General features: G+C 44.5%; 6 non-coding genes across 6 annotated transcripts; 4 read left to right on the plus strand and 2 right to left on the minus strand.

The window, feature by feature from the left end:
- Positions 1-424: 424 nt before the first annotated feature.
- TRNAL-UAA (transfer RNA leucine (anticodon UAA)) lies at positions 425-507 on the minus strand. Its single transcript has one exon. It is a non-coding gene; the product is annotated as a tRNA-Leu (tRNA).
- A 4,404-nt stretch (positions 508-4,911) lies between these two features.
- TRNAI-AAU (transfer RNA isoleucine (anticodon AAU)) lies at positions 4,912-4,985 on the plus strand. Its single transcript has one exon. It is a non-coding gene; the product is annotated as a tRNA-Ile (tRNA).
- A 3,282-nt stretch (positions 4,986-8,267) lies between these two features.
- Positions 8,268-8,341, plus strand: TRNAT-AGU (transfer RNA threonine (anticodon AGU)). Its single transcript has one exon. It is a non-coding gene; the product is annotated as a tRNA-Thr (tRNA).
- A 2,325-nt stretch (positions 8,342-10,666) lies between these two features.
- On the plus strand, positions 10,667-10,739 carry TRNAV-UAC (transfer RNA valine (anticodon UAC)). Its single transcript has one exon. It is a non-coding gene; the product is annotated as a tRNA-Val (tRNA).
- Positions 10,740-19,871: 9,132 nt separating this feature from the next.
- Positions 19,872-19,944, plus strand: TRNAR-ACG (transfer RNA arginine (anticodon ACG)). Its single transcript has one exon. It is a non-coding gene; the product is annotated as a tRNA-Arg (tRNA).
- Positions 19,945-20,596: 652 nt separating this feature from the next.
- Positions 20,597-20,670, minus strand: TRNAI-AAU (transfer RNA isoleucine (anticodon AAU)). Its single transcript has one exon. It is a non-coding gene; the product is annotated as a tRNA-Ile (tRNA).
- Between the last annotated feature and the right edge of the window lie 450 nt (positions 20,671-21,120).

Consider the following 21,120-nt stretch of genomic DNA (forward strand, 5'->3'; position numbering starts at 1 on the left):
TACAAGTGATAAGACAATGCTCTAGACAGGAAGAAAGAGATAAAAGAAAGGAACAAGGGGAAAAAAACACATAGAAAACAGCTAATAAGATGGTGGATTTTTAAAATACAAGTATATCATTTACATCATATCTAAATTAGCTAAATTCACCCATTATAGACAGAGCCTGTCAGATTGGATAAAAAGAGTTCAGAGTCAACTATATGCTGGACTATTGTCCAATTTTGCTTAAAAACTGTCATTTTTGGGTAAGATACATGCTAAAGTAACTTGATCCCTGGGTGAGAAAGATACCCTGGAAAAGGAAATGGCAACCCACTCCAGAATTCTTGCCTGGGAAAGTCGAATGGACAGAGGAGCCTGGCGGGCTACAGTCCATGTGGTCGCAAAAGCGTGGGACATGATTTAGCAACAAAAGCAGTTCTACCGGGAGTGGGGTTCGAACCCACGCAGACAGATGTCTATTGGATCTTAAGTCCAACGCCTTAACCACTCGGCCATCCCGGTGGTGGGCCCAGGAGTCTATGTATCTAATATTCAGTTCGGTTCGGTTCGGTTCAGTTCAGTTCAGTTCAGTCACTCAGTCGTGTCCGACTCTTTGCAACCCCATGAATTGCAGCACGCCAGGCCTCCCTGTCCATCACCATCTCCCAGAATTCACTCAAACTCAACGTCCATCGAGTCGGTGATGCCATCCAGCCATCTCATCCTCTGTCGTCCCCTTTTCCTCCTGCCCCCAATCCCTCCCAGCATCAGAGTCTTTTCCAATGAATCAACTCTTCGCATGAGGTGGCCAAAGTACTGGAGTTTCAGCTTTAGCATCATTCCAATATTACAGGCTTATAATTAATTAGACTTGCTAGTCCCTGGAAGACTATGAATAATTTTACAGGAGATTAGAGACCAAGTTTAAAAAAGAAAAATCCTTTTAATGTTTCTTGGAAAAAAACAATGAAACACAGTAAGTCTAGTTAATATCCATCACCACATATGTTACAAATTTTTTTCTTGTGATATAAACTTTTAGGATCTATTCTTTTAAGGACTTCCAAATATTCAATACAATACTGTTATTAACAACTATACTACCACAGTGTACCTTAGATCTCCATAACTTATTATTTTTTTTTATTACTGGAAATGTGTACCTTTTGACCCCTTTCATTTCTTTAATACCCGTAGCTTCCCTGATAGCTCAGTTGGTGAGGAATCTGCCCATAATGTGGGGGACCTGGGTTTGACCCCTGGTTGGGAGGATCCCCTGGAGAAGGGAAAGGCTACCCACTCCAGTATTCTGGTCTGGGTAATTTCATAAAATCACAAAGAGTCAGATAGGACTGAGCAACTTTCACTATCATCTATTTCCTAACTCTGGCAAACATTTTTATTATGCATTACTTGTATATTTAAACAAACAAATAATGTTTGCTTTATGCCAAAGTAAAATGTTGAAACACATACTAATCACAAACTTAGGAAAAGACTGTTCTATAGCAGTGGTAACAGGTAGCCACCAGACCTGAATTTAAACCAACTGATTTATCTGTGATAATTGTTTTGTGAACATTTGCACAACCAATCACTGTCAACCCCTGCTTTCTGAAATGAATCAGCCAGGAATGCACTCACTTCAGTAAACATCCCTTTGAGTGCCAACCAAACAACAAGAGTCTCTCCAGAAGAACCATGCTTCCACAGAATATGTCAACCCACTGACCCTCTGAAAGTCTACCTTAAGCTCCTTCCCAGAAAATATCAGCTCTTTCAAAGGGATGGTGCCTTACCAGCACTGCTCCCTCCTTAAATGAACATAGGCTTTGGATTTCAAGCAGTGATTGGTGAAAATGCCCCTCTGTCAAATCTGAAATGCTGAAATTTCATTTTTTTGCTGGGACTGTGTTTGCTGGGGGCAGGGGTGGAGGGGAAGGAAGGTAGTGTCACTGCTGAAGAACAAATGAAGTCAACATTTATTCCCAATTTGATGTATGTGAGGTTATCTCCAATTTGTTAGATGACTGCAACAAAATTATTCAGTGAGTAAGTAACAAAAGGCTTGCAGTGGCCCATATGGGGACTGAACCCACATCCTTGGTGTTATTACCACCATGCTCTAACCAACTAAGCTGACTAGCCAACTGGCAAAGAAACCTTTTCATACAAAGGTAATACAAAGATCCAGATTGCTATACCTGCTTAAAACTAAATAATACATCAATGAATTAGACAACAGAGAACATAGATTCTCAGAAACATACAGTCTACCAGGACTGACTCATGATGAAAGAGAAAATCTGAAAAGCCCTATCACTAGGAAGGAGATTGATCAGTAATCAGAAACCTCTCAACTAACAAATGTGTAGGACCAGATGGCTCCACTAGTGAATTCCACCAAACATTAAAAGAAGAATTAAGACCCATCCTTCTCAGACTCATCCAAAAAGTCAGAGAGGGAGAATTCTTAAAAACACATTTTACCAGGCAAGCATTGTCCTGATCCCTAACAAAGAAAATGATGTCACCTCACATATTGAGGGATGGGGAATTCAGGTAAGAAACAAAAAGTTCTGTGAGATTTGCCTTATCATTTGTTTACTAATTTGCATATCCCTCCTATCTACTAGTGCTGGAGTCTGAACTTGCCAAATTCTCCCCTCTTCTCCACAGAAAATCCCTCAGCAGCTGGAGATCTGGCTTCCACTGGCAAAGGAGAGCCAGGTTAGATGGTGCCACGCCCTCACCATCTCCTGTATGACCTGCATGTTTCCATTTATTGGACAAGAGAAAGTAGCTTGTTTTGAAAGAGGAAATTCCCAGGAATTCACAATTAGCAACTGTCCTGCGTGAAACTATCTTGTGTCTGCAAATACCCTCATTTCTGACTAAAAGTGCTTTCTTACAGATGAAGAGTTATCTAAATACAAGTGACTGCTCTCAATGTCCTGTTATTGTTGTTCAATCACAAAGCCGTGTCTGACTCTTTGGGACCCTGTGGACTGTAGCCTGCCAGGCTCCTCTGCCCATGGAATTCTCCAGACAAGAACACTGGAGTGGGTTGCCATTCCCTTCTCCACGACTCAATGTGAATATCATTATTTTAAATGTCAAATGTCAATTTAACATGGCTCTTTACGCTCATCTCCTCCCCCTGCAAATCAGCTTCAGGCTCAAATTCTGTTCAAGTACTGGCCTGAATGCCTTGCTGCCTGTCTGTCTCTGGACTTCAGACCCTGACCTGTCTCTGCTTCTCACTGTTGCTCTCACTGGACCCTCCTCCCTCAGTCTCCAAACTCTCTCTGTCTGTAATTGTCTCTCAATCTGCTCCTGTTTCTCTGAATATCTTCATTTCTGTCTCTCTCTGTGTCTTAGTCTGGTTCTCTTTCTTGCTCTTCGTCTCTGTCTCGGCCCTTGTTGCTCATTCAGTATCTTTCTACTTTCCTCCCCTCTTGCTTGCTCTGTCCTTACTTATCTCCATTGCTCTATTTCTGTCTCTCATTTTTGGTCTCTGCATCCCTTTAGTCACTTTCTTTCTCACTCTCTCTCGGCCCCTATTCCTCTCTCTTCAGACTTTCCCTGTCCTTTGCTATCTTCTCAATCTTGCTTTCTCCGTGAGGCTCAGTTTCTGTCTCTTAGGCTCTTCCTCATTGCCTCTACTGCTCTTCTTGTCACTTCACCCTTGTCTTTCTCTGTCTGTCTTTTAGTTTTCCTTCTTTTTCACTCACCAATCTTTCCCCATAATCAAATGTCACGCTTGGGCAAGTCCAGCTTCCAATCCAAGGGGTTTAGGGTTCTGATCAAGCCTTCCTGCTGAGGACCCCTAATCTCTGAGAGATTAGACCCAGTCTCACGGGGGCCTACTTGGCCTGCCTTGGCACGGCCAACAATACCATGTTCACAGGTTGGTTCAACCCTCACCAGGACCAGGAGTTAGCCAGTCAAGGGGCCTGAGTGCCTCTGGGAAGCTGGGAAGTGGAGGGAAAGTAAAGACGAGTGGGATGAGGGGAGGGATGGGCAGGAGTGTGGAAACAGAGGCATAAAGCCCATTCTGTGAGGGGTCGTTCCCTGCCTTTCTTGACTCCAAACCCTGAGGAGTAACACTGTTCTCTCTCCTGAGGATCAGTCCTAGCGCAGAACACAGGTGCTACTGCTGCTGCTAAGTCACTTCAGTTGTGTCCGACTCTGTGCGACCCCGTAGACGGCAGCCCACCAGGCTCCCCCGTCCCTGGGATTCTCCAGGCAAGAGCCCTGGAGTGGGTTGCCATTTCCTTCTCCAATGCATGAAAGTGAAAAGTGAAAGTGAAGTCGCTCAGTCGTGTCCGACTCACAGGTGCTACGCTGTAACAAACGCTGCTCTTGAACCACAGCCCCTCATGTTGAGGTCTAGCCTCAGTGATTCCCATCATCATTTAACAGTGTGCACCATGGTCTGACAGTCATGGGTGCTCGATTCCTGCCGAGAGATGAAAGAATGAGGTCTACCCTCCAATCTTCACTTCCTCTTGATTTTCCTCCTACTTTGCTGGATACTTATTTGCAAGCTTCTCCATTTATTACTTAATGGCTTTGGGGTTTGTCCTGGGCTACCTCGTCTCCTCAAGTATTCTCAGAGCCTCCCTATCAATGTGGCTGTGGTGCCAGGCCTACCTCTAAGGCAGGTTTGCCACAGTTTTGATTACCTCAGTCCTCAGGAAATAGAGTTCATTCACGCCAAATACTAAGAATTCCTCTTTGTTTCCCCCTAATTCCACGATGGGGGAGAGGAAGAATGCGATTTCTTCTTTCTTTGAGTATTAGTTTGTGGTCGTTTGGGTTCACTGTATTCCTTTTCCAGCTCCCGGAAAAGCCGTATTGATACCTTTTCTTTTAATAGCATAAACACGATCTCAGACTCCCTTATCCCACACTCCCATGTCTGGCCGGTTAGCTCAGTTGGTTAGAGCGTGGTGCTAATAACGCCAAGGTCGCGGGTTCGATCCCCGTACGGGCCAGGCTGTGTGAAGACTACCGTTTTTCACACTTACACACAGAAGGTGACGGTTCATCCATTTTAGGTTCACCGCTTACATCCCAGTTCATGTCTGGGACACGGAACTCTCGGGGAGAACTGTCACTGGAATCGTACATCTTTCCTCATGTTTGACTCGCATCTGCAGGACGAAAGGATAGCAGTCAGCGACCCAGCAAGCCATAGAGCATCGCTTTGGCGCATTTTGATCCACAGGGTAACTGATTCCAGCAAAGAAACTGACCTTACTGGATTATTTTCCTCCTAAAATAGACTATGAAACCATCTACACTTTCTACATTTCCACACTTGAGTCTTAACTAGATCAGCAAAAGATGAAACAAGGTTTTTCAAATGCTATGTGAAAAAACTCTATTGATACAAACACAGCAGGAAGGAAGCAGTTTTGTCAGCTGTCTCTTTATGAGCTGGAGCCATCAATGGCCAAACCTGAAACACTTTGAACAACAAATAATATAGTTTGAGATAATGATGCAAACTAAGTATAAAATATGTATTCATGAGTCCGTACTGTTATAAATCAGTGATTAAATAAGTAAATCAATGAATACAGGAGAAGGGATGTATTTTTCTTACTGATGCATTCCAACTAAGGTTGGAACTATTCTCCACCAACCCACCAGGAGATGGAGATTTAACCTCTCCCTTCTGGAATATGGGCCATCCTGACCGACTAGCTTCTAAATATCCAGGAAGAAGTAGGAAAACATAGGAAGAAACTTCACCAGGGAGAAAAACAGCAAACACTCCCTTAAAAGTGATCAAGGTTGGCATCACTAATGGTAAGCTATCCTCCTATCAAGTCACATCTGATAGGAAGTGATGGGACAAGTACTTCATCTCTGTGGTCTCGTCCAGAAACCTGTAGCCCAGGCCTTCGTGTGAAAACTATCAGACAAACCTAGACTGGAAGATAGTCATAAAAATACCGGATAAAAATAATTCATCCGCACCAAGAAATAATCACAGACCAGAGGAGGCTGAATGCAATGTGGGATCCCGTGGGTGGGGGGGGAAGACATTAGTGTAAGAACAGATGTGACACACACAAATACATGAGTTTAGTTATTATTAAAGTAGCAGTGTTGGTTTCTTGGCTTTAATAAAGGTACCGTGGTAACCCAAGAAGCTAATTAAAGGAAACTCTGAAATGGGTACAAAGAAACTCTATTGTTTTTGCAACTTTTCTAAATATACTCCAAAATAAAAATTTGTGTTTCAAAATTCGCATAGGAAATGTGTCTGTTTCCCACCACTTAAATCAGAGTTGAGACAAATGCCTGGTGGGCAGTAGGTCCATGACAGGCAGTTCTTAAAAGCTGAAGGAATGTGATTGATGTCTTCTTTGGTGAAGGACATGCAGAAATATTTACATGGTGACCTGTGCAAGACGGTACATGCTGCAGATTATTCTCCCAGAGTCCCATTCCCACACTGAAATGCAAACCAGACCAATGACATTCGTCTTCAGCCTGTAAAAGACATCTGAAATGGAGCTATACGGTGTATATTGAACTTGAAGTTCGGTGAGTTTCTCTCACAAAGTTTCAAATAACACCTGAAATGTTTTCTTTCCTAGCTTGGCCAGAAAACATTTCCATTTGTGTCAATAAACATCTTAACCACTGCTCTTTGTGACATCTTGCCCATTATAAAGGGCAAGACCGTCTTGCCCTGTGTTCCCATGACACAATCCAAGATTTTCAGACAGAACAATGGCCAGTTCACTGTTCTTCCGTGGGGTCGTCACAGAGATCATACTTTGCCCAGGCAATATTACTCACCCCTTCTTTTTTGAAGTGGGAGACCAAAGGTTACTTTAATGTTAGGTGGGTTTGTTCTCTTGTGTGTGTGTTTGTGTGTGTTTTATTCTTATTTGTGTGCTTTGATTTTTAAGCCTTTGATGTGCTTAACAGCAGGTGGTTCCTAACTTAACTTAGTTTTCCCATTAATTCACAAAATACTTGATAAAGTGCAATCACATTGGGCAGAAAAATTGTAATCCTATAGCAGTATGTGATTGCAATGAAGGAGTTCTTCAAATAGAAATAAATGGAAAATGTGACCTACCTTTACAGAAGTACTCGAGAAGCTACAGTTGTTGGGAAAAAAAAAAAAACAAACCACAAAACAAAAGTCTGTTATTGCAAAAGATACTGGCAGCTTCCTGACACTATTCACTAGCACCTGTGGAAGCAGTATTGTTTATGCGGCCTAGATATAGAACACTTGTAGCAGTCTTATAGATTGAGGCTAGAAATAATCTACACTACCTGCCAGCACTCTTCAAAGAATTTGAGTAAATAAAAATAATAAATAGAGGTTTTACATTTTCTCAAAGTCACGAGTATAATGACAGATTTGGAACAAAGAATCAGTGGAGTCTGACATCAGAGTTTGAGCTCTAAAGCATCATCGCATACTGCCTCATGCTCAGAGGAGAGGACTATTCTCTGATAATTATGCAGTAAGTGTCCATTTTAGGAACTCAGACAAGTCAAGAACTTGATGACATTTTTAATGTAAGACATGTCTACCAAAGTTTTAATTGTCTGTATTTCTGTGTCAAACATCATTCTTGCATGTTGACATTTGCTGAATTCTTACCTTCCTTTTCCCTTTTGCATGCCTTTACCGTCCACGTTGCTCTAAAATAAATATGAACAGGCACACTCCTCTCTTGTAAGATACTGCTCTTTGACAGTGAGCGTAGCAAAAGATGTGGTGAAGTCCTTTCAAGCGCTCCATTTCATGCTATGTTTCAAGACTGATAAGCACCATCGTTTTCCTTTTACAGATTCGAAAGGGAGAAGTATTAGTATCTCCCATGCTGCTGTTAAGTCATTTCAGTCGTGTCCGACTCTGTGCGACCCCACAGACGGCAGCCTACCAGGCTCCGCCGTCACTGGGACTCTCCAGGCAAGAACACTGGCCTGGAGTGGGTTGCCATTTCCTTCTCCAATGCATGAAAGTGAAAAGTATCTCCCATAGGAAGGTGCAAAAGTCAAAGGACTTGGCTATCAATTTCAAGGGTTCAGAGGTTCAGAAGGTTTTTCTTGTCTTGGCTCAGCATGTAAACTTCTGTGCATATTTCAGACAAGAGAGGGTAAAAGACTTGATAGAAATTTTGAGAAAGAGTCCTGAGATTGTAGTGTTGATCTTAAGTTCTTGAGAAATGCATTGGTGAGCCAGGAAAGCGAAAACTCCTTCAAATAATGTTAGGAACCAAGGGTCAACTGCAGCTGGCTCCGTGGCTTAGTTGGTGAAAGCGCCTGTCTAGTAAACAGGAGATCCTGGGTTCAAATCCCAGCGGGGCCTCAGGCAAGACTGTTTTAAATAGAGCAAAACAAGTTTAAAAAATGAAATCTGTTTACCTCCCATCAAGCCCGGGAGTACTAGGAATGCTCTCCCGATAGCCATAAAAAGGTGGTTCTCAGATGGTCTTGAGAAGAGAATTAGAACTGCCTCTCGGTGTTTCCTTCGCGTTTTAGATCAGGTCTCAGAAGTTGCCAGTTTGGTTTTGTGGGATCTCTTCAATTATGTTTGCCTCCTAGAACTTTTACCACAATGGAGTCATTTGTTTTTCTTCATGGAATCATTGAATTGTCATGTCCCTCTTCAGAGCCACCCCCTCCCCCGCGAACTCCCACCACCCCGATTTGGCACCAACTTTAGTAGTGCCTTACAGTCGCGCTTCTCAAAATTTTATGGGCATGTGAATGACCTGGTGTGATCCATTATAATGAGGGTTTTAAATAACTGCATCTGCAACAGGGGCCTGAAAGTCAGCATTTCTACAATCTCAGACGCTACACTCCTGTTCCATGGACGATACTTCATGAAGCAAGGCCAGAGACTTACTGGTCTCGTTCAGTGGGTGTGTTTTCAAGTTCTGCACTTTCATATGTTGCAGCTGTCTTCCTGAATCACTAGGTAATCCAGCATTGTTTTTACTCATTTATCCTTAGTGAATGAAATGAAATCAAAAGAAATAAAAGAAGAGGAAAGACATTCTAATATAAATTACGGTAGTGTGAATCAAGTTGTGTTGTAACTGTTTCCTCTTTTCGATGTGAAATGGACTCTTGACGATACTGGAAATTTTGGAAGGAGAAGAACTGAGGTTATATCTAAAAGAGGATAAAGAATAGTCAATGACAAAATACACAAAATTATATTCTTTTTTTTTTTTTTTTTTTTTTTTTTTTAAGGTGTGGGCAAACTGACTTTTTAAAGCATTCTTTGTTTATGAACTTCAACTGTTTAAAAAGTACATTTTGATCCGAAAAGCCTTTGTGCGTTCAGGAGTCACATACCTCAAAGGGCCCTTTGAGTTGCTTGCATAATTTTTCAGGACATCTGGTAGGGTCAGGATTGGGTACATGGTGGGGCTACTCCTTACTGGCTTAAAAATAAACTTCTAATCAAATTATGGGAAACTAAATCCCAAACTTGCTGATTGGGAAATATTGTCTCTCGACTCTGTTTCCTGCAACGTTGTGACCAATCCTAGTTTTAGTTTTGCTGAGAGCAGGAGCTCTCAGCGCTGCTATTTGTGAAAGATGCCGATGCAGAGCTGATGCAAAGAAATCAGGAATTTCTCACATGGGATTTAATGAAAGACTACAATTTCGCTGCTGAGCACCTTCCTGGTCCTCGAGGGAAGTACTGAGAAGAGGGAAAATACAATGAGGAAGGTCAGGTGAAATGAAGAGAAAAACAAAGGAGAGGCAAGGTGGGCATCTGTTGAACAGATTCAGATCGCTCAAAGCACAGTCGTTCCAGGGCAGTGTGAGTGACGCTGGATAATAAGTTGACTGATGCCTCCCACCTCGACTTATTCCGGCGCAAAATCCAGTCCCATGAATTCCCAAACACTGCTCCTTTTGGCACTCCTTTCTCAGAGTCAAGAGGGCACAGGCCATCCCAACCCCGCTCGGCAGTCTCCTCCAAGGCGAGTTTGGCCCTCTCGGAAGTTCGGTGGTCTTCAGGACTCTGTGCGTTGTGTTCTGGCTCCGACGATGAGGAAGAGAGGTGGAAATCAAAGGCACAGGACAGTATCGGGTTGTTGCTCGTAATCAAATGCCCTTGGAACCTGAGGACACCCTGCCTGATGTTTGGGAAGGTGTTTGGACTCTGCTCCCTCCTAGCTCAGGCGGTAAAGAATCTGCCTGCAATGCGGGAGACCCGGCTTTGATCTCTGGGTCGGGAACATCCCCACTCCAGTGGGTTGTTTCCAGATGTCCAGCCTGGAGAATCCCATGGACAGAGGAGCCTGGCAGACTACAGTCCATGGGGTGGCAAGAGTCGGACACGACTTAGCGACTAAACCACCCCCACCACCGAGTTAGGTTTGGTGGGGAGCCTGGTAGGCTGCCGTCTATGGGGTCGCACAGAGTCGGACACGACTGAAGCGACTTAGCAGCAGCAGTAGCAGTATGAGCCATAGAATTTCGATATTATTCTTTTAGCAAAAGTTTTTGAAACGATGGAAAGCAAGGCACCGCGAGTGAACACATTCTGCAAGAGAAATATTCAAAATTACTAGATTGGGGGCGTGACGGGGGGCGGGGGGAGTGGGGAGCAACCAAGGAACCGAGTATGCCGTTTTATGGGACTTGTAATACCTCATGCGGGCGTGACGTTTCCGTGGTGTAGCGGTTAGCACATTCGCCTTACACGCGAAAGGTCCCCGGTTCGAAACCGGGCGGAAACAGCCCAAGCCGCCGGCTTTTGCTGTCTTATAGACAAGTGCAAAGATTTCCTTGGGATTTTGCTGCCCTCTCCAAGGTTCCCGATTCCAACGTATCCTCAGAGCACCCGTGCTCTCACCTACGGCCTTTTAAAATACTTACTGTAGTTTAACATTTCTTGACGTTCCTCTGACTCCAGCAGCTTTACAATGTGTCAACTATAATGTTCTCTCCTAGAGCAATTTTGAGGAAAAAGGGGTCGGATTTTGTGAGGTACGGGGGTAGCTTAGTGCTTATTATGTCCTGGACGCTTAGTGCGCCTTCTGTCCTGTCTAACATATAGTCGCTCATCTCAAATGCATGGAAGTATTTCGCTACATTTTCTTCACCAAACTTTATTGTTTTCGCTTTCACTGTTAGCCTGTGGGCAAATGATTTGAAATGCAAGCAGCTGGCCCGAAGCAACTGAGGTAGGCCTACAGCAGTACAAGTGAATCAACGAAAGAATGCAATCAGTCAAACAAGAAGCTAAAACCAACAGACGGAAAAAAGGGGAGGTTTCCAGATGTCTCCCATCTCTGGCAATTTTTTTTTCCCCCCGTACCAGAAATATTTTCAAAAACCTTCGACATAAAATCTGTGTGCGCAGAAGGTGGAAAGGAATGGCGGAGGGGATGGAAGCAATGAATCAGAAGTTTCCTGTCCCCAGAAACTACACGGAGATCTTGTGTCGGGTGGAGACCGTTGCTTAATCTCACTGTCCTTTCCTTTTTCTCCTAATTCCCCGGGTCCACGTGCAGATCCCCACCAGTACCCTCAGAGAATTATTCCGTAGTCCGCCTGGATCCGAATCTCTGCTCAAATGTTTCCACCACGCGGTCGACGCCGACTCGCCCCTTGGCCGGGAGCTTGGGTCATCTGCACGCGGAAGGCAGCACGCGGTCATCTGCAGCCGGACCCAATTACCCACCCACCTAGGTTTGCCTGGGCGGACTGGTCACATTCTGCCACGGGTTGTCCTTCAGTCGCACAGACCCGTCGCTTCCCCGGGTTCAAAAGACAGTTCCATTTAGGCACAGAACAGTCCCAGGTTGAGATCGGAATGGAGTGGAGGTGCGTTTGTCTGCGTGTGTGTTTCGAGACAAGGCTGTGGGACAGACACACACGGAACGGGGCCTGGGGACCCTCGCAGGCAGGGTATCTAGGCCAGCAGCGGCTCTTCTCGGACGGTTCGGGGACTCGGCATCCAGATCAACACGAAGCTCGCGACGGGCAGGCGGAGAAGGTCCGCGTCGCCCCCGGGAAACCAGAACTATTCCCGGAGTCAGGACCATGAACAGCGCACTTTGGATTTGCCGGGCCGAGTGAGGGATTTCTCACAAGTGAGAAAGGACAGGGGGAAATGTTTTAATGGTACATTGAGTCGGTGGCGCGTGTATTTTAGGGACAGACTTTTTTTTTTTTTTAATTTAAAAAACACATAAAATACCGCACATGGTATTTCCGTTGTTGCTGCTGTTCAGTCGCTAAGTCGTGTCCCACTCTACGGGACCCCACGGATTGCAGCACGCCAGGTTTCCCTGCCCTTCACTATCTCCCAGAGTTTGCTCAAATTCATGTCCGCTGTATCGATGATGCCATCCAATCAGATCATCCTCTGTCCCCTTTCTCCTCCTGCCCTCAATTTTTCCCAACGTCAGGGTCTTTTCCAGTGAGTCAGCTCTTCACATCAGGTGGCCAAAACATTCGAGCTTCGGCTTCAGCATCGGTCCTTCCAATGAATATTCAAGGTTGATTTCCTTTATGATTGACTGGTTTGATCTCCTTGCAGTCCAAGGGACCCTCAAGAGGCTTCTCCAGCACAGTTCCACGCTCAGCCCTCTTTATGGTCCAACTCTCTCATCCCTAAAAGACTGCTGGAAATACCATAGCTTTGACCACAGAGAGGGATCTTCATTGGCAAAATGCTGTCTCTGCCTTTTAATCCGCTTTCTAGGTATCTCATAGCTTTTCTTCCAAGGAGCAAGTGTCTTTTAATTTTGTGGCTGCAGTCATCATCCACAGTGATTTTGGAGCCCAAGAAAATAAAATCTGTATTTCTACTAGATGGTTTTGAAAGAAATGGTCACATGTTGAGGTATGGGAAAGTCATGCTGGCTTACATATGTTCGTGCCTAATGAAAGGCAAAAAAAAAAAAAAAAAAAAAAAGTCTGTTTTAAAGGTAAAGCTTAAATGCCTTTCTCCCTGAGAGGTGAGCACTAGTAGTATTTCCCAGGTGCCTGGGCCAGACTAATCTGATGTGAACTGGCTGATCTGCCTTTTTTTTTTTTTTTTTTTTGAAACCTTTAAGGAATGTGCCATTTCACTTTTGATGTTTTTTTGTTCTGACAAGGAATCAGTTCAGTTCACTTGCTCAGTCGAGTCCAACTTTTTGCCACCCCATGAACCGCAGCACACCAGGCTTCCCTGTCCATCACCAACTCCTGGAGCTTGCCCAAAATCATGTCCATCGAGTCGGTGATGCCATCCAACCACCTCATCCTCTGTCATCCCCTTCGCCTCCTGCCTTCAATCTTACCCAGCATCAGGTTCTTTCCCAATGAATCAGTTCTTCACATCAGGTGGCCAAAATATTGGAGCTTCAGCTTCAGCATCAGTCCTTCCAATGAATGTTCAGGACTGATTTCCTTTAGGATAGACTGGTTGGAACTTCCTGCAGTCCAAGGGACTCTCAAGAAGCTTCTCCAACATCACAGTTCTAAAGCATCAGTTGTTTGGTGCCCAGCTTTCTTTATAGTCCACCTCTCACATCCATACATGACTACTGGAAAAACCATAGCTTTGACTAGACGGGCCTTTGTCAGCAAAGTAATGTCCCTGCTTTTAAATATGCTGTCTACGCTGGTCATAGCTTTTCTTCCAAGGAGCAGGCATCTTTTAATTCCATGGCTGCAGTCAGCAACCCATCTGCAGTGATTTTGGAGACCCCCAAAACAGTGAGAGTGAGCCCCCTCTCACTGTTTCCATTGTTTCGCATCTATTTGCCATGAAGTGATGGGACCGGATGCCATGATCTTCGTTTTCTGAATGTTGAGGTTTAAGCCATCTTTTTCACTCTCCTCTTTCACTTTCATCAAGAGGCTCTTTAGTTCTTTGCTTTCTGCCATAAGGGTGGTGTCATCTGCATATTTGAGGTTATTGATGTTTCCCCCGGCAATCTTGATTCCAGCTTGTGCTTCATCCGGCCCAGCGCTTCGCATGATGTACTCTGCGTAGACCTTAAATAAGCAGGGTGACAATATACAGCCTCGACGTACTCTTTTCCCGATTTGGAACCACTCTACTGTTCCATGTCCGGTTCTAACTGTTGCTTCTTGACTTGCATACAGTTTCTCAGGAGGCAGGTCAAGTGGTCTGGTATTCCCATCTCTTGAAGAATTCCCCACAGTTTCTTGTGATCCACACAGTCCAAGGCTTTGGCGTAGTCAATAAAGCAGAAGTAGATGTTTTTCTAGAATTCTCCTGCTTTTTCAATGATCCACCAGATGTTGACAATTTGATCTCTGGTTCCTCTGCCTTTTCTAAATCCAGCTTCAACATCTGGAAGTTCACAGCTCACGTCCTGTTGAAGCCTGGCTTGGAGAATTTTGAGCATTACATTGCTAGCGTGTGAGATGAGTGCAATTGTGTGGTAGTTTGAATATTCTTTGGCACTGCCTTTCTTTGGGACTGGAATGAAAACTGACCTTTTCCAGTCCTGGGGCCTCTGCTGAGATTTCCACATTTGCTGTCCGATTGGGTGCAGCACTTTCACAGCATCACCTTTTAGGATTTGAAATAGCTCAACTGGAATTCCATTACCTCCACTAGCTTTGTTCATAGTGGTGCTTCCTAAGCCCCACTTGACTTCCCATTCCAGGATGTCTGGTTCTAGGTGAATGATCACACCATCGTGGTTATCTGGCTCATGAAGATATTTTTTTGTATAGTTCTTCTGTGTATTCTTGCCACCTCTTCTTAATATCTTCTGCTTCTGTTAGGTCCATACCATTTCTGTCCTTTATTGTGCCCATCTTTGCATGAAATGTTCCCTTGGTATCTCTAACTTTCTTGAAGCGATCTCCAGTCTTTCCCATGCTATTGTTTTCCTCTATTTCTTTGCATTGACCACTGAGGAAGGCTTTCTTATCTCTCCTAGCTATTCTTTGGAGCTCTGCATTCAAATGGGTATATCTTTCTTTTTCTCCTTTGCCTTTCACTTCTCTTCTTTTCTCAGCTATTTGTAAGGCCTCCTCAGACAACCATTCTGCCTTTTTGCATTTCTTTTTCTTGGGGATGGTCTCGATCACTGCCTCCTGTCCAATGTCACCAACCTCTGTCCACAGTTCTTCAGGCACTCTGTCTGTCATATTCTAATCCCTTGAATCTATTTTGTCACTTCTGTTGTATAATCATAAGGGATTTGATTTAGGTCATACCTGAATGGCCTAGTGCTTTTCCCTGCTTTCTTCAATTTAAGTCTGAAAATTGCAATAAGGAGTTCATGATCTGAGCCACAGTCAGCTCCCGATCTTGTTTTTGCTGACTGTATAGAGCTTCTCCATCTTTGGCTGCAAAGACTATCAGATCAGATCAGATCAGATCAGTCGCTCAGTCGTGTCCGACTCTTTGCGACCCCATGAATGGCAGCACGCCAGCACTCCCTGTCCATCACCAACTCCCGGAGTTCACTCAGACTCACGTCCATCGAGTCACCGATGCCATCCAGCCATCTCATCCTCTGTCATCCCCTTCTCCTCCTGCCCCCAATCCCTCCCAGCATCAGAGTCCTTTCCAATGAGTCAATTCTTCACATGAGGTGGCCAAAGTACTGGAGTTTCAGCTTTAGCATCATTCCTTCCAAAGAAATCCCAGGGCTGATCTCCTTCAGAATGGACTGGTTGGATCTCCTTGCAGTCCAAGGGACTCTCAAGAGTCTTCTCCAACACCACAGTTCAAAAGCATCAATTCTTCGGCGCTCAGCCTTCTTCACAGTCCAACTCTCACATCCATACATGACCACAGGAAAAACCATAGCCTTGACTAGACGCACCTTTGCTGGCAAAGTAATGTCTCTGCTTTTGAATATGCTATCTAGGTTGGTCATAACTTTCCTTCCAAGGAGTAAGCGTCTTTTAATTTCATGGCTGCAGTCACCATCTGTAGTGATTTTGGAGCCCAGAAAAATAAAGTCTGACACCGTTTCCACTGTTTCCCCATCTATTTCCCATGAAGTGGTGGGACCGGATGCCATGATCTTCGTTTTCTGAATGTTGAGCTTTAAGCCAACTTTTTCACTCTCCACTTTCACTTTCATCAAGAGGCTTTTGAGTTCCTCTTCACTTTCTGCCATAAGGGTGGTGTCATCTGCATATCTGAGGTTCTTGATATTTCTCCCGGCAATCTTGATTCCAGCTTGTGTTTCTTCCAGTCCAGCGTTTCTCATGATGTACTCTGCATAGAAGTTAAATAAGCAGGGTGACAATATACAGCCTTGACGTACTCCTTTTCCTATTTGGAACCAGTCTGTTGTTTCATGTCCAGTTCTAACTGTTGCTTCCTGACCTGCATACAAATTTCCCAAGAGGCAGATCAGGTGGTCTGGTATTCCCATCTCTTTCAGAATTGTCCACAGTTTATTGTGATCCACACAGTCCAAGGCTTTGGCATAGTCAATAAAGCAGAAGTATATGTTTTTCTGGAACTCTCTTGTTTTTTCCATGATCCAGCAGATGTTGGCAATTTGATCTCTGGTTCCTCTGCCTTTTCTAAAACCAGCTTGAACATCAGGAAGTTCACGGTTCACATATTGCTGAAGCCTGGCTTGGAGAATTTTGAGCATTACTTTACCAGCGTGTGAGATGAGTGCAATTGTGTGGTAGTTTGAGCATTCTTTGGTATTGCCTTTCTTTGGGGTTGGAATGAAAACTGACCTTTTCCAGTCCTGTGGCCACTGCTGAGTTTTCCAAATTTGCTGGCATATTGAGTGCAGCACTTTCACAGCATCATCTTTCAGGATTTGGAATAGCTCAACTGGAATTCCATCACCTCCACTAGCTTTGTTCGTAGTGATGTTTTGTAAGGCCCACTTGACTTCACATTCCAGGATGTCTGGCTCTAGGTCAGTGATCACACCATCGTGATTACCTGGGTCGTGAAGATCTTTTTTGTACAGTTCTTCTGTGCATTCTTGCCATCTCTTCTTAATATCTTCTGCTTCTGTTAGGTCCATACCATTTCTTTTTTTTTTTTAGGTCCATACCATTTCTGTCCTTTATCGAGCTCATCTTTGCATGAAATGTTCCTTTGGTATCTCTGATTTTCTTGAAGAGATCCCTAGTCTTTCCCATTCTGTTGTTTTCCTCTATTTCTTTGTGTTGATCGCTGAAGAAGGCTTTCTTATCTCTTCTTGCTATTCTTTGGAACTCAGCATTCAGATGTTTATATCTTTCCTTTTCTCCTTTGCTTCTCACTTCTCTTCTTTTCACAGCTATTTGTAAGGCCTCCCCAGGCAGCCATTTTGCTTTTTTGCATTTCTTTTCTATGGGAATGGTCTTGATCCCTGTCTCCTGTACAATGTCACGAACCTCATTCCATAGTTCATCAGGCACTCTATCTATCAGATCTAGGCCCTTAAATCTATTTCTCACTTCCCCTGTATAATCATAAGGGATTTGATTTAGGTCATACCTGAATGGTCTAGTGTTTTTCCCTACTTTCTTCAATTTCAGTCTGAATTTGGCAATAAGGAGTTCGTGGTCTGAGCCACAGTCAGCTCCTGGTCTTGTTTTTGCTGACTGTATAGAGCTTCTCCATCTTTGGCTGCAAAGAATATAATCAATCTGCTTTCGGTGTTGACCATCTGGTGATGTCCATATATAGAGTCTTCTCTTGTGTTGTTGGAAGAGGGTGTTTGTTCTGACCAGTGCATTTTCTTGGCAAAACTCTATTAGTCTTTGCCCTGCTTCATTCCGTATTCCAAGGCCAAATTTGCCGGTTACTCCAGGTGTTTCTTGACTTCCTGCTTTTGCATTCCAGTCCCCTATAATGCAAAGGACATCTTTTTTGGGTGTTAGTTCTAAAAGGTCTTGTAGGTCTTCATAGAACCGTTCAACTTCAGCTTCTTCAGCGTTTCTGGTTGGGGCATAGTCTTGGCTTACTGTGATATTGAATGGTTTGCCTTGGAAACGAACAGAGATCATTCTGTCGTTTTTGAGATTGCATCCAAGTACTGCATTTCGGACTCTTTTGTTGACCATGATGGCCACTCCATTTCTTCTGAGGGATTCCTGCCCGCAGTAGTAGATATAATGGTCATCTGAGTTAAACTCACCCATTCCAGTCCATTTCAGTTCGCTGATTCCTAGAATGTCGACATCAACCTATATAAATATATATAATCAATCTATATAAATAGACACGGTATAAAACTGCTGAAAACCGTGTTTCTCCGGAGCCGTTCATCAGAATAAGTGAGAGACACTCACACGGGGCTATCGTCCTTAGTTTGGCTTGATTCACGCTTTTTCTTCTGTTCCGGGTATAGACTGCTTGTTGATTATTTCCCTTGACACCTGAGTACAGACTGCAAAACGGGGGCTCCCGCGTTCAGGGAAGTGATACCTCGATGTCTGCACTCCCATTGCCTCTGCGCTGGTGGAGCTCAGCACCCGGGGGTGGCAGATCCCTGAAATTCTAACTGAGGGAGTCGGGCAGATTGGCCGGGCTGTCCACCGGGACCACCGCTGTTGCCCGCTGCGGTCTAAAGGGGGCTGCGTGGTTTGAATGCCTGGGAGTTTTCTCCAATATTTGGGGGAATTTTAGCTGACTTTTACTCAGATTAGATCAGACTAGATCTCAGATTCTGTGAACTTTGAGAGGACAAATGGATGAAAGGCAGGAAGCGGTGTTTCTGAAAGGGTCGCCTGCCACCTGAACATCTGAGACCTATTTTATGACATGACCCTTAAGCTTATGGCCTCAAATCCTCTCCATGGCCTCTCCTATGTCTCCAGCTTCATTTCACACTTCACTGCCCCCTTCTCTCCCCACCACCCTGTCCTCTCATTTCCCAGAGACTTGTGAATATATTATTTGTTCCCCCTCTGTTCCTAGTTACGATCTCCTCAACCTCGAAACTTCCCCTCCATCATCACTCCTTCAGATAAAACTTCCCCAAAGCTTTCTGCATAAATCTTCACATTTCTGTTAGCTTCTGTACACCTGGTCTTTTATTGCAAAGGCCAGTTAGGCAACAGATGGCAATGCTGGGGTGAGAAAGCATTGCATTCTGGATTCCAAGTTTGTGCCATCAAGAACATTACTATGCCCTGTCTCTCTCAACATCCAACATCCTTCTCTCAAGGCAGTTGTATATTTTGACGTGTTCCTTATGCCCAACTTGAAAACAAAAAGAAACATATAACCACGGTGTCTAAAGAGAGCATGTCTGCCTGTTTAAATTTTGTGTGGTATTAAATCATTTCCTGAATTCCAGCAGTCTCTGCCTAATGTGGTTTCTGCACCTTTGAGTATACCTTTCCTGCCTTCTTGCCTCTTTTTGCCTTTACCATTGACTTCTGCATGCTTTTATCTGACGCATGATTTATCATAGAATTTGGCCATGATTCTCCCTCTTAGGGAGTATTAACTACTCTTAACAGTAAGAGGAGTAGAATGTGATTCTTAGGGCCAAATGCACTTCCAAACCAAATAAGTGTACTTTATTTTAAAAACACTTAGTTAAAGAGAATACAGGGCAGTCAGTAACCATCCGCAGACGCATCATCAGGGCCCCAAAGAAGTATAGAATAGATGAGGGAGGTGGAAGCACGCCAGATTAACAGGTAGCAGAAATTAACCAAGAGCACTCCCAGCAGAAAACTTGCTCTCAAGGAGTGACTTCTTTCTATCATGTATGGAAAGTCCTAAGGGTTAAATTTGCTTGTAATCCAAAATGTAGACATGGAAAGCAACGTTGTAGTACGTACACTAACCCCAAATGAAGAGAATCGGTGGGAGTCATCAGTTTCGGGGTTATTTCTATCTTCATAGCAGAACCAGCGACTTCGGAGGCCTCATTGAAATAGACATGCTTAAGCCCTCTCGTCGCAGGGGGCCAGTGGCGCAATGGATAACGCGTCTGACTACGGATCAGAAGATTCTAGGTTCGACTCCTGGCTGGCTCGAAACCTTTTGCACAACTGATCTTCCTGCACTTGAACCACACCCCAACTCTCCAAGCTTTGGCGGCTCACAAGCGCTACGAAAAGCTCCCTCAGCCTTGCTTCTTGTTACCCCGTGGGGCCATCCTACGTCTTGTGGGAGTCCGAAGGACCCTTCAAGTGATTGCGATCACTGGAACATCCACAATCAAGCATTTTCTGGTTTCGATCTCCCACAGCAAATACGGAGGGGGAAAGGACCACATAGGGACACCTGTACTGAGTTTCACATCAAACAGGCTTTAAGAAAAAAGAAGAGGAGGACGAGGAACAAGAAAGAGATGGAACGTAGGAAGGAAGAAGGCTCGGCAAGTGTCTTCGCCACTTATTCCCACTGGGTTACCCTTCACCACGCCCTCCCCTCTTCCTAATAGAAAGAAGAGTGGCTTTGACTGAGGAAACGTTAAATCCAAGAAAGCCCAGGGTGTTGGGCACCGGATGTCGGAGCTGGCCCTGCACCCCGACTTCCAGAAGAGCGCCGGTAGGACAGTTTCAAGAGGGAGGAGTAACACGCTATTTTTTTTTTTTTTTTTTTTTAAGCAACCCAAGTTACATTACATACAACTCCAGGGTTCAAACAGGTAACACCTTGAGTGATAAGGAGCAAAAGTCCCCTTGGCCCGTACGGGGATCGAACCCGCGACCTTGGCGTTATTAGCACCACGCTCTAACCAACTGAGCTAACCGGCCATGACAAGTCTTGCTCTACAACTTAAGACCTCTGTTTGCCGCGGTTACACTTCTTTTTCGTGGTCCTCGGAGAGCTGTTCCACGCGTAACCCAACAAACATCTGCTGTGACCTCTGCACACAAAGCCAAACTCGGACAGCAGCCCTTTGGACCAAAGGCCGCCAAGCGAGGGAGCAGGAGACGAGCCTCACGTCCACTCCCTCTTGGTCTTTCAGTTAGCGGTGTTTTGTTGTTGTCTGTCTGTCTGTCTGTCTTCTCTGTCTGTTTGTTTGTTTGTTTCAAGCGGAAGACCAAAGAATCTGGGATTGATCACCGACTTTTGACATTTCAGGATTCAGGATGTTTCCGGTTTACCGTTCGCTGCCCTCGTAGTCCACGGCTCGGAGATTCTTTAGCTCAGCTTGCCCCGGAGAAACAAACTGACTTTGGATGTTACTGATGATATCTACA

Source organism: Bos grunniens, chromosome 23 (genome assembly GCF_055505025.1).
Source record: "Bos grunniens cultivar Pamir isolate PY7600 chromosome 23, Bosgru_T2T1.0, whole genome shotgun sequence".
NCBI lineage: Eukaryota > Metazoa > Chordata > Mammalia > Artiodactyla > Bovidae > Bos > Bos grunniens.